This window comes from Rhinichthys klamathensis, unplaced genomic scaffold (genome assembly GCF_029890125.1).
Source record: "Rhinichthys klamathensis goyatoka isolate OS25496 unplaced genomic scaffold, OSU_Roscu_1.1 h1tg000571l_1, whole genome shotgun sequence".
In the NCBI taxonomy this organism is placed as follows: domain Eukaryota; kingdom Metazoa; phylum Chordata; class Actinopteri; order Cypriniformes; family Leuciscidae; genus Rhinichthys; species Rhinichthys klamathensis.
This window is the reverse complement of record NW_026607037.1, coordinates 2,565,913-2,577,479: the sequence shown is the minus strand read 5'-3', so window position 1 is coordinate 2,577,479 and position 11,567 is coordinate 2,565,913.

Here is an 11,567-nt window from a genome sequence, read left to right as displayed (position 1 = left end):
TTTTCTACGTCATGTTTGGAAGTCAGATTTTGGTCCCCTGAAGGTGCAGACTGTGACGCCATGTGGACGTCTAAGACAGGTGCAGGAAATTGACATGAACAATGAATGTAGGGAAATGTTTGATTGGCTGAGGCATTAATCATTGATATGCTTAGCTTTGTGAATGCATTTTTTAATGTTAAATAATAACATTGTTTTCCAACGTGATTCATTAGTAGCCTAGGTCTAAAGCAAAAGTAGTTTGCACGTCGTGATGACGTCCGGAATTGGTCCGCATATATATACATGAAACAGGAAGTCCTGCCTGCAGTGTGGTAGTTCCACAGGAAACACCACAGGAAAAGTGAACGATAGCAACTTCAAGCAAGAGATAGGCCTAAATCTGAAAAATCCTTGTTTTCAAGCTAGTGTGACGGAGTAGTGCAGATTTCAGACAACAAGAATTTCGACTACGCCACCCATGGGAATTTCACCCCGGGAAATATGAATGAAACCTAAGAATTTAGGTCACACAGGTTCGACTCTCTTAAGAAGGTAGGCAGAAACGTGGGTACCATGAAAAAATACAAAGTTTTATTAATACAAAGTCATATTTAAAAAAGAGAATGGGATTCACATTAAAATAAACTCTGTTGCACCCGAATGGGTCTAGTGACTCGTTAGTGCATGGCTGACATCGGCTTCAAAAACAAACAAAAACAACAAATGACGTACAACAATTTACATAACTAATAATTGCACAAAAAAAAAGAAATACAACCTTACAGGTCCGAGGTTCACCACGGAGAAGTGATCACAAAGCTAGTTAGTCAAAAGCACACTTGCACACACACACCACCGTGCACTCAGATCACGCAACCAAAACACTTCAAAAGTGTTGCACGGCAACCGTAGGAGGAGCACCACCACCACAAGAGACGCTTCACCCGTGGGACCCCGGCGACTGAAAGAAAACAAACTTAGAATAAACTTCAAAACAGTTACAATAAATCACAATTTGATTACATCACTGTATGATCAAAAGAACAGGCAGTGATAAAGTCATATCAAATCACAAATAATATACAATTTTTAGTACAATAGAAAAAGAAAAGAAACAAATTAACTCAATTCAAATAATAGGGTAGACAGGCTGGAAGGAATCAACCGCGGGGTGATTCCTTCCGTATTTCACAAATAGTGCACGTCAACCCCAAAATACACTAAACTGTAATATAACGAAACCAAACAGCGACAATCCCCCTGAACAGCTGGACGATACGGCGTTCTCGCAGTATGACAGCAGAGAAGCGAACGGGACTTCAACTATGGCAGAAACAAATTGCCCACGAGCGAGAGAGAGAATCCTGAGACAAATACACAGGAAACAATTACTCAAATGCATACATCAGCTGCTAAAATTCTCAGCATATAACTACGTGCATGACAACACTTACCGAAAAATGGAGATAAGCTCTATTATCCCTTTACAGGCACGGGTATATGGAATTCATATGACTGCCGTTCAGCGGAGACACAGGAAATACTGCACACAACGCGAAACATCAACTAATCCCCAAACCTCACAAGGCTAACCAATCTGCTTTCCATAAAATAGCTTGCACATACCTGAGAGGTTAGCGGTCTTAACATCCACTTAAAACAAGCCGAGGGAACCAGGGAGGAGAAAAGACAGGCTAGGATACACCATGAATCATTACTGCCATGCACACAGCAAACAACAGAACTTGCTACATGCTAATGAAACATACCTGTGTCCACTGTCAACAACAGAGAACGGGGAGGAGCCGGACGTGACGCATCCCAGGCCATAACCAGCCAGCTCTTAAATAGTGGATACTCCCTGCTGATTGGTGCTCACAACCGTCAATCAACACCACTCATCTCATTCATTCGGTTACAATCCACCCCCAGCTTCTGCACCGACGCCCCGACGGTGAACTCCACAGAACCTCCACTCTGAGCCCTCAATTTCACGGCCGAAACCACGAATATGCACCTCGTACTAAAATCTACAGAGAACAATGGATAGGCATCATCGTCTCAACTCACTTACAGAGAACAGTGGATGGGCATCACCGTACTAAAATCTACAGAGAACAATGGATAGGCATCATCGTCTCAACTCACTTACAGAGAACAGTGGATGGGCATCACCGTACTAAAATCTCAGAGAACAATGGATAGGCATCATCGTCTCAACTCACTTACAGAGAACAGTGGATGGGCATCACCGTACTAAAATCTCAGAGAACAATGGATAGGCATCATCGTCTCAACTCACTTACAGAGAACAGTGGATGGGCATCACCATACTAAAATCTACAGAGAACAATGGATAGACATCATCGTACTCAAATCTACCGATGCCATTATACAAGCAGAACCTCATGCCCATACAACAAAACCAGGAGCCTCAAGGGTTAAATGACAAACCGAAAAGAACAGAGCCATATTGTCTAATCCCGAATAATCATAAGGAATTACAGGCCCATAAACAGCCAGCAGCTACAACCACTGACACGACTGCAGTCTTTCCAACCCTCATAGTTCAAAAGTTTACGAATACAGCTCTCCGTAACAGTAGATACCGTAAAGCTAATGTCGCCCACGCATGGTACTTAAAATCCACCTATCCATATGACAAGATAGGGACATAAATCTTAACCCATCAGAACACCCGAGCCTGAATAATTTTCTCCGGATCCTCCCTCTCGTCCCTCGACCAATAACGAATCTCCTCCCTGGTTTCTCCCTCCAAATGACCAACCAAAAAAATATACCCTATCAGTATTAGAAAGGTGGCGAAGCCGCATGCAAGCCTGGGCCTCCTCCACCCACCCATCGATAAAAATGCCAGACCTACCATTAAATTTTGGATACTTTCTGTCACGAGGGACAAAAACAAATCGCTCTGTTGCACTAGAACCAGTGGGCGGAGGAGGGTCCACAGCGGCAGATAAAGGAGCACTAGATGAACCAGGCTGCGCAGCTGGCATCTGCTCCTGTCGCAATCTTTCATTGTCTGCCTTTAATTGGAGTACTAATTCCTTTAACTCACGTAGTTCATCGTCCATAACTATAAATCACGCACAGCACTTACCAATAGAGATACGAAACTCACCGGTCCGTTTTACAGACCCCCGAAAGAAACTGCCGCTGTCTGGTTTCTGCAAAAAGAAAAAAAAAAGAAAAACCAAATATCCAAAAACACTAATACCAACAAAAACAATACCCACGTCTTTGCACTACACAAGAGATCCTGCCGACTGCGCCAGTTTGTGACGGAGTAGTGCAGATTTCAGACAACAAGAATTTCGACTACGCCACCCATGGGAATTTCACCCCGGGAAATATGAATGAAACCTAAGAATTTAGGTCACACAGGTTCGACTCTCTTAAGAAGGTAGGCAGAAACGTGGGTACCATGAAAAAATACAAAGTTTTATTAATACAAAGTCATATTTAAAAAAGAGAATGGGATTCACATTAAAATAAACTCTGTTGCACCCGAATGGGTCTAGTGACTCGTTAGTGCATGGCTGACATCGGCTTCAAAAACAAACAAAAACAACAAATGACGTACAACAATTTACATAACTAATAATTGCACAAAAAAAAAGAAATACAACCTTACAGGTCCGAGGTTCACCACGGAGAAGTGATCACAAAGCTAGTTAGTCAAAAGCACACTTGCACACACACACCACCGTGCACTCAGATCACGCAACCAAAACACTTCAAAAGTGTTGCACGGCAACCGTAGGAGGAGCACCACCACCACAAGAGACGCTTCACCCGTGGGACCCCGGCGACTGAAAGAAAACAAACTTAGAATAAACTTCAAAACAGTTACAATAAATCACAATTTGATTACATCACTGTATGATCAAAAGAACAGGCAGTGATAAAGTCATATCAAATCACAAATAATATACAATTTTTAGTACAATAGAAAAAGAAAAGAAACAAATTAACTCAATTCAAATAATAGGGTAGACAGGCTGGAAGGAATCAACCGCGGGGTGATTCCTTCCGTATTTCACAAATAGTGCACGTCAACCCCAAAATACACTAAACTGTAATATAACGAAACCAAACAGCGACAATCCCCCTGAACAGCTGGACGATACGGCGTTCTCGCAGTATGACAGCAGAGAAGCGAACGGGACTTCAACTATGGCAGAAACAAATTGCCCACGAGCGAGAGAGAGAATCCTGAGACAAATACACAGGAAACAATTACTCAAATGCATACATCAGCTGCTAAAATTCTCAGCATATAACTACGTGCATGACAACACTTACCGAAAAATGGAGATAAGCTCTATTATCCCTTTACAGGCACGGGTATATGGAATTCATATGACTGCCGTTCAGCGGAGACACAGGAAATACTGCACACAACGCGAAACATCAACTAATCCCCAAACCTCACAAGGCTAACCAATCTGCTTTCCATAAAATAGCTTGCACATACCTGAGAGGTTAGCGGTCTTAACATCCACTTAAAACAAGCCGAGGGAACCAGGGAGGAGAAAAGACAGGCTAGGATACACCATGAATCATTACTGCCATGCACACAGCAAACAACAGAACTTGCTACATGCTAATGAAACATACCTGTGTCCACTGTCAACAACAGAGAACGGGGAGGAGCCGGACGTGACGCATCCCAGGCCATAACCAGCCAGCTCTTAAATAGTGGATACTCCCTGCTGATTGGTGCTCACAACCGTCAATCAACACCACTCATCTCATTCATTCGGTTACACTAGGTTCGGTCAACTTAGTGAAGTTTATGTTAAATTGTGCTTTACTAATTTTAGCTGTGTTAGCGTTATTGTCTTAAACTAGCCTACTTAAACCTGTTGTGGGGGAGGGAGTGAATCTCCACTTGCTAGCGTTAGCTAGACATTGGCCATAGTTAGCCTACTTTTGAAAACAAGTAGCAGCTAACATCATTCCGCTACATGTTTTGTACATTTGCTGGGGTTTTATTTTGGCCGTCGTTGGTTGCCCAATGATCTGGCCATGATTGCACTTTAAAAATCCCACATTCCAAGGCCACTATGGCTTGGTTCTCTGTATGGCAATACTTTAAACTGACTAATGCCGTGTTTTTTGTGGTCTGCCACTGCCTTTGTCATAAAGAAAACTAAAATATGATAACATAACAATAACATAACAGAATGTTTGCAAACCCTTGCTTGCAACTGTTTTATGCCAGTGACCCACTAACATCACAAAACATAATGTTGGTCATAAAAATGCAAACTGTATAGGTACAACTCAAGGCTAAAATAAACACTAGTCATGCAGCACTATTTAATGTTCTAACAATCAACCTAAAAGTAAACATGTGGGCAACGAGAACCACCTGTCAGTCACATGTTCCCATACAAGGGGTAATATATGTTGTTTAACAGATCAAGATGTACTGTAAATACCAGGAATTGAAAGCTGGCATTCTGATCTTTAGTCTCACATTCGTATTTTTATATCTTAAACCCAAATGTCTTCAATGTACAACAAAAATAAAGAAATTTGCCTTGTTGTTCCCATAACTTTGGAGATGACTGATTGTGATCTTCACCAGAAAAAAGTCCTAGACATACTCGCTGACATAAGAACTTGCTTAAAGCAAAGCCAACCTGCCAGTTCACCAGTAAACATCGAAAAGATGGAGACTAGGACTTTGACCGTGAAGAGGAATGTCTCCACTCTCCATGATGCGGAGGCCTAGGATGCTTTGGTAGTTGTATAAGTATGGAAGTAAAAGATAGCTTTATACAATACTTTGCACTCACTCATTGTTAGTTTATTTTGGGGAGGGCCAGTCAACCTTACTGACTAATGAAGTTATTCTAACAGGTGCTGCAAATATCAAAAGTTGGTGAAAAGACCACCAAGGACTGTGTCCACAAAGCCCTTGACAGGTACGTTAATACATACAGTATGGATTTTGTGTAATGTCCAGGTGCTTTGTTTTTTTCAATGTCTGAATCACAATCAGTTTCATTGGCCATCCATGCATTGATGCATGCATTGATGGAGCACCTTATAGGCTACCGAGACAGATGATAGGAAATTACTTTTGACCCCGGAATTAAGCCCACAAATATCCATCATGGTGGCGGCCAATTTCAGCCCGTTTAGGCTGAGTTTGCTAGAAATGCATAGAAATGGATGGAGGGGGAGGAGCTTCTCACTGTCTCCAGTTATATTAATACCTCCATGGCGTAAACCCCCCTGACTGACATGACTGTGTGTATACAGAATATTATTTGTGTATGTGTTTGTGGCCACAGAACATACTTTCTTCTATTGATTTCTAAATGTAAATTATTTTCCTTTAGACTCTTCTCTAATGCCGTAATGGCATCTTTTAATATGAAGGGGAGGGGGCAAAACGGCAAGAGGCCTTTCGGAAACACAAAAATATACAGAGCACTACAAGGTAAGGCCAGATAAAAAAGAATGAGGGACTTGATGTATGACTGCAGAGTGCCTTTGATAGTAATTATGTGTGTTTTTGTACTTGTGCAGATGGAGTTATGAAGTTCGACCAAACTGCTACAGAGGACTCCATTAGAACTTTCACCTCAGAACACCTTAAACACGCACCACAAAGAAGTGGAAAGTTCACTACTCCACATAGTCACTGATCATGTACACACGCGCATATATATATATATATATATATATATATATATATATATATATATATATATATATATGAAGACAAGAACCATTTGAAATTTTCTTGTAGAATGATAATTTTTATCAAGCTTGTATATTTTCAGTAATTGTATATTTTCAGTATTATCAAGTTCAGTAATTTCACTTAAATGGCAATGAAGATTACCTTGTCATTTAAGTAAAATTACTGAACTTAAATATAAAAGCTTGATCAAAATTATCATTCTAGAAGAACATTTCAAATGGCACTTAGAGGCTTTTGCATCTGAACTCTTGTCTTCATATATACACACACACATATATATATATATATATATAATGACACACACACACACACAAACACACACACAGCAGTCAGTAACTCAGTCACGCAACATTTGCGTCTTGTTTAGCAGTTGTGTGATAGTTGTGTTTAACTGAAATTGTACAGATCATACAGTGATTTACAAAAAAATAAAAAATAAAAATGAGTGGGGATTGAATTGATTTCTTAAACCTCTGTGCACAACTGTATGCCTATCCCTTTCCAGAGGGTGGAGGGCCTGTTTTCTGTACCAGTTAATTTTCCTGTAGCATTTGGCTCAGAGGCAGGTTTGAACTGGAAATGGATGGATTATGCTACATTGGAATGTGTTTCCAGTTATGTGGTGGAAAGGAAAGCAATCAAATGAAGCTACAGAAAAATGAGCTGGAACAGTTAAAATTAGACAAATGTTATGAACAGTGCAGTATAAAAGCACTGTCTGCACCTCCTGAGGTCCTCTGGACGTTAATACAGGACGTTTGTTGGACGACTAAATAAGACGTTGTTTGGCGTCACAGTCTACACCTTTAAGGTATAAAAATGTGACGTCCACAATGACCACATTTGGAGTATAATTAGCCCTTATACAGAAATTCTATGGACGTTAATACAGGACGTTTGTTGGACGACTAAATAAGACGTCGTTTGGCGTCAGTCTTCACCTTTAAGGTATCAAAATGTGACGTCCAAAATGACCACATTTGGAGTATAATTAGCCCTTATAAATTCTACGGACGTTAATACAGGACGTTTGTTGGACGACTAAATAAGACATCATTTGGCGTCACAGTGTTCACCTTTAAAGTATCAACATGGGACGTCCACAATGACCACATTTGGAGTACAATTAGCCCTTACACAGAGGTCCTCTGGTCGTTAATAAGGACGATCATTAGACGACAAAAAAAGACGTTGTCTGGCATTACAGTCTGCACCCAGGGGACCAAAATGAGACGTCCACAACGACCATATCTGGACTACATTTAGCCCTTAAACAGAAGTCCTGTGGAAGTCCATACAGGAAGTTCGGTAGACGTCGGAAAAATACGTTGATTGGCGTCACAGTCTGCACCCTCCTGATACCGACATAGGACGGACAAGCACACCGTTGAAACTACGTCATGTGGAGGTAACTTTGCGCAGTGGGAAGGTTGTGCGTGTTGTGGCTTCACAAATGCTTTGCTGCATACCTCGGTTGTAACGAGTGGTTATTTCAGTCAAAGTTGCTCTTCTATCAGCTTGAATCAGTCGGCCCATTCTCCTCTGACCTCTAGCATCAACAAGGCTTTTTCGCCATCAGGACTGCCGCATACTGGGTGTTTTTCCCTTTTCACACCATTCTTTGTAAACCCTAGAAATGGTTGTGCGTGAAAATCCCAGTAACTGAGCAGATTGTGAAATACTCAGACCGGCCTGTCTGGCACCAACAACCATGCCATGCTTAAAATTGCTTAAATCTCCTTTCTTTCCCATTCTGACATTCAGGCTACGTTTACACATAGCCGGGTATTTAGAGAAACGAATATTTTCCCCCTCTCCGTTTTCAAAAATAACATCGTGCACACACCCGCATAAATACACCGTTGAGCGCCATCATAACTATGCCAAACCTATGGGCGGCAGTGTAGGGAGAAGGATAAAGCCATGCAAGCCAATCAAAATCCTCAGAATCGACAAGAGAGAACCTAAAACCCCGTTTCTCCCAGTTTACACGGCTACACATAACTGGCGTTTTCAGAAATCTCCACTTTGCCCGGAGTTTTTAGAAATAATCGTTTTCTGTGATAAAAACGGCGTTTTCGTGTAAATGAGAGGGCAAAACGCAGAGAAATATCTGCGTTTTCCCATCGTGTAAACGGGGCCTCAGTTTGGAGTTCGGGAGATTGTCTTGACCAGGACCACACCCCTAAATGCATTGAAGCAACTGCCATGTGATTGGTTGATTAGATAATTGCATTAATGAGAAATTGAACAGGTGTTCCTAATAATCCTTTAGGTGAGTGTATATATACAAAAACATTGTCTTGCCAAATTAATTAACAAAATTGTACATTAAACGTCAATAAATAATATTAAGTTATAATCCAAATTAAATACTCTCTATAACCACTCTGATAGTGAACAAAATTTGTTACCTGAATAAAATGTTGGAAGCAAAACTGGATGAGAGATTTATCAATGAAAGTGTCAACAAAGTGTCCGTCTTATTTTAGTTGTTCAAAATGATCCATCCAAAACTGTACGCACTGGCTTCTCAAAGTGGACAACCAACATATCTGGTGCATCCACCGACAGCCATGTTGCCGTCCCGATTGTCCTATATTTTGTATAGCTATGCTATACCCGTACCTGGGTGACGTTATGTTCAGTTCAGTTCAGTAAAACAATGGAGACCCTACTGTGAAAGTCACCTCGTGTCTGTTTCGTCTTATTCTTCACTTACAGTACATAACATGGTGTCAGAAGATGGATAAAAAAATATATAAAAAAACAAGAAAGAAAAGAACAACTGAACAGATGTCGCTACTGCAGCCACCATCAGCTTTGTCTCTTCATGGCAATCTGGCGGAGAATTGGAAGGTATGGCTTCAGAAATTCGAGTTGTACCTCATTGCGAGTGGCGTGGCAGAGAAATCAGAGAAATCAAAGTGTGCTACCTTTCTTCATATTGTGGGTGAAGAAGCCATTAAAGTGTTCAACACATTCCAGTTCGTGGAGGGAGAGGTGAATAAAATAAATGAATTAAAAAGGAAATTCAAAGAATATTGTGAGCCCAGAAAGAATCTGCCATACATTCGCCATATGTTTTCTACGAGATCGCAAAGTTCTGAAGAAACAATTGATGCATACGTCACAGATCTTAAACACAAGGCGAAAGACTGTGAATTTGGCGATCTGACTGATTCACTTGTCAGGGATAGAATCGTATGTGGGATAAGAGACGACAATGTGCGTGCAAGATTGTTGCGTGAGGCAGACCTCACGTTGGAAAAAGCGATCGACACCTGCCGGGCCAACAAGCTAACGTCAAATCAAATGAAAATGCTAGCTGAAGAAATAGACGTGAATAAAATAAGCAGTGTAAAAAACAAAGAAAAAAGGAGAAAAAACTGTGCAAAGTGAACAGAGAAGTAAACAACATGCAATGGAAAGTCACCACAAAGCAAACGTGAAATGTTTAAGATGTGGTTACCAACATGAATACAAAAAATGCCCAGCTTATAGACAAATTTGCAAAGCATGCAACAAAAGAAACCACTTTGCGAAAATGTGCAGAATGCAAGTCTTCACTAGAAAAATACAGACTGTAGAACAAGGTGAACAAAGTGATGAGCAAGATGATTCCTTTGTTGGAACCATTGATGTGCAAACAACACAAACAATGAAAAATGTGCACACAGTTACCACTGAAACACAAAATGAAAAAGACAAATGGACTGAAAGCCTGAAAATAAACAACAATAACCTTACATTTAAATTAGACACAGGGGCTGCATGTAATTTAATACCCAACAATGTGCTCAAGTCACTGGAAACTCAAAGAAAACTACAAAAATCCACCTGTCACCTAATTACAAATTCTGGCCACAAGATGTCACCTGTGGGACAAGTTCAACTTACCTTCACCTACAGAAACCAAAAGCATAATATTCAATTTCAAGTGGTCGATGGAAACGCACCTGCACTTCTTGGACGCACAACCTGTAAAAAGTTAGGAATGGTGAGAAGAATATATGAAGTAAAGATCAAAGATGACCCTTTGAAAAACTTTGACGACCTGTTTTCTGGCCTTGGGTGTTTACCAATTGAGCATCACATCAAAACAGACCCCAATGTCTCACCAGTGATTCATCCACCAAGAAAGGTTCCTGTAGCACTCAAGGACAAGATAGTTGAAGAGCTACACAAGATGGAAAGCATGGGAGTAATTGAAAAGCAAACCGAACCGACTGAGTGGGTGACTAGCATGGTTACAGTGGTGAAACCAAACAAGATACGCATATGCATAGATCCACAAGACCTTAATAAAGCGATAAAACGTGAACATTACCCTCTACTGACAGTGGATGATGTTAGAAGGTCTTGAAGGTGTGGTCAACGTCATTGATGACATCCTAGTATGGGGAGAGACAACACAAGAACATGATCAAAGACTCATCAAGCTGCTGGAAAGAGCAAGAGAATGGAATCTAAAACTAAACAAAAGCAAGTGCCAGATAAGAACATCAAAAATAAATATCTTGGACACATCATCTCAGAAGAAGGTCTTAAGCCAGATGATGAAAAGGTGAGAGCCATCGTGCAAATGCCACCTCCTGAAAACAATCAAGCACTCATGAGATTCATGGGTATTTTCAAGAAATCACTGCACCAAGCTCCATCCAGATTACAGCGCATGCTTCTCAGACTTCAGAGGTACAGCCTAAAGGTAGCCTACAAACCAGGTAAAGAAATGCACATTGCTGATGCACTAAGTCGTGCATATCTGAATGAGCATACAGAAGACTTGCTTGGTCAAGAGCTAGAGCTTTGCTGGGTAACAACATATCTGCATGTGTCT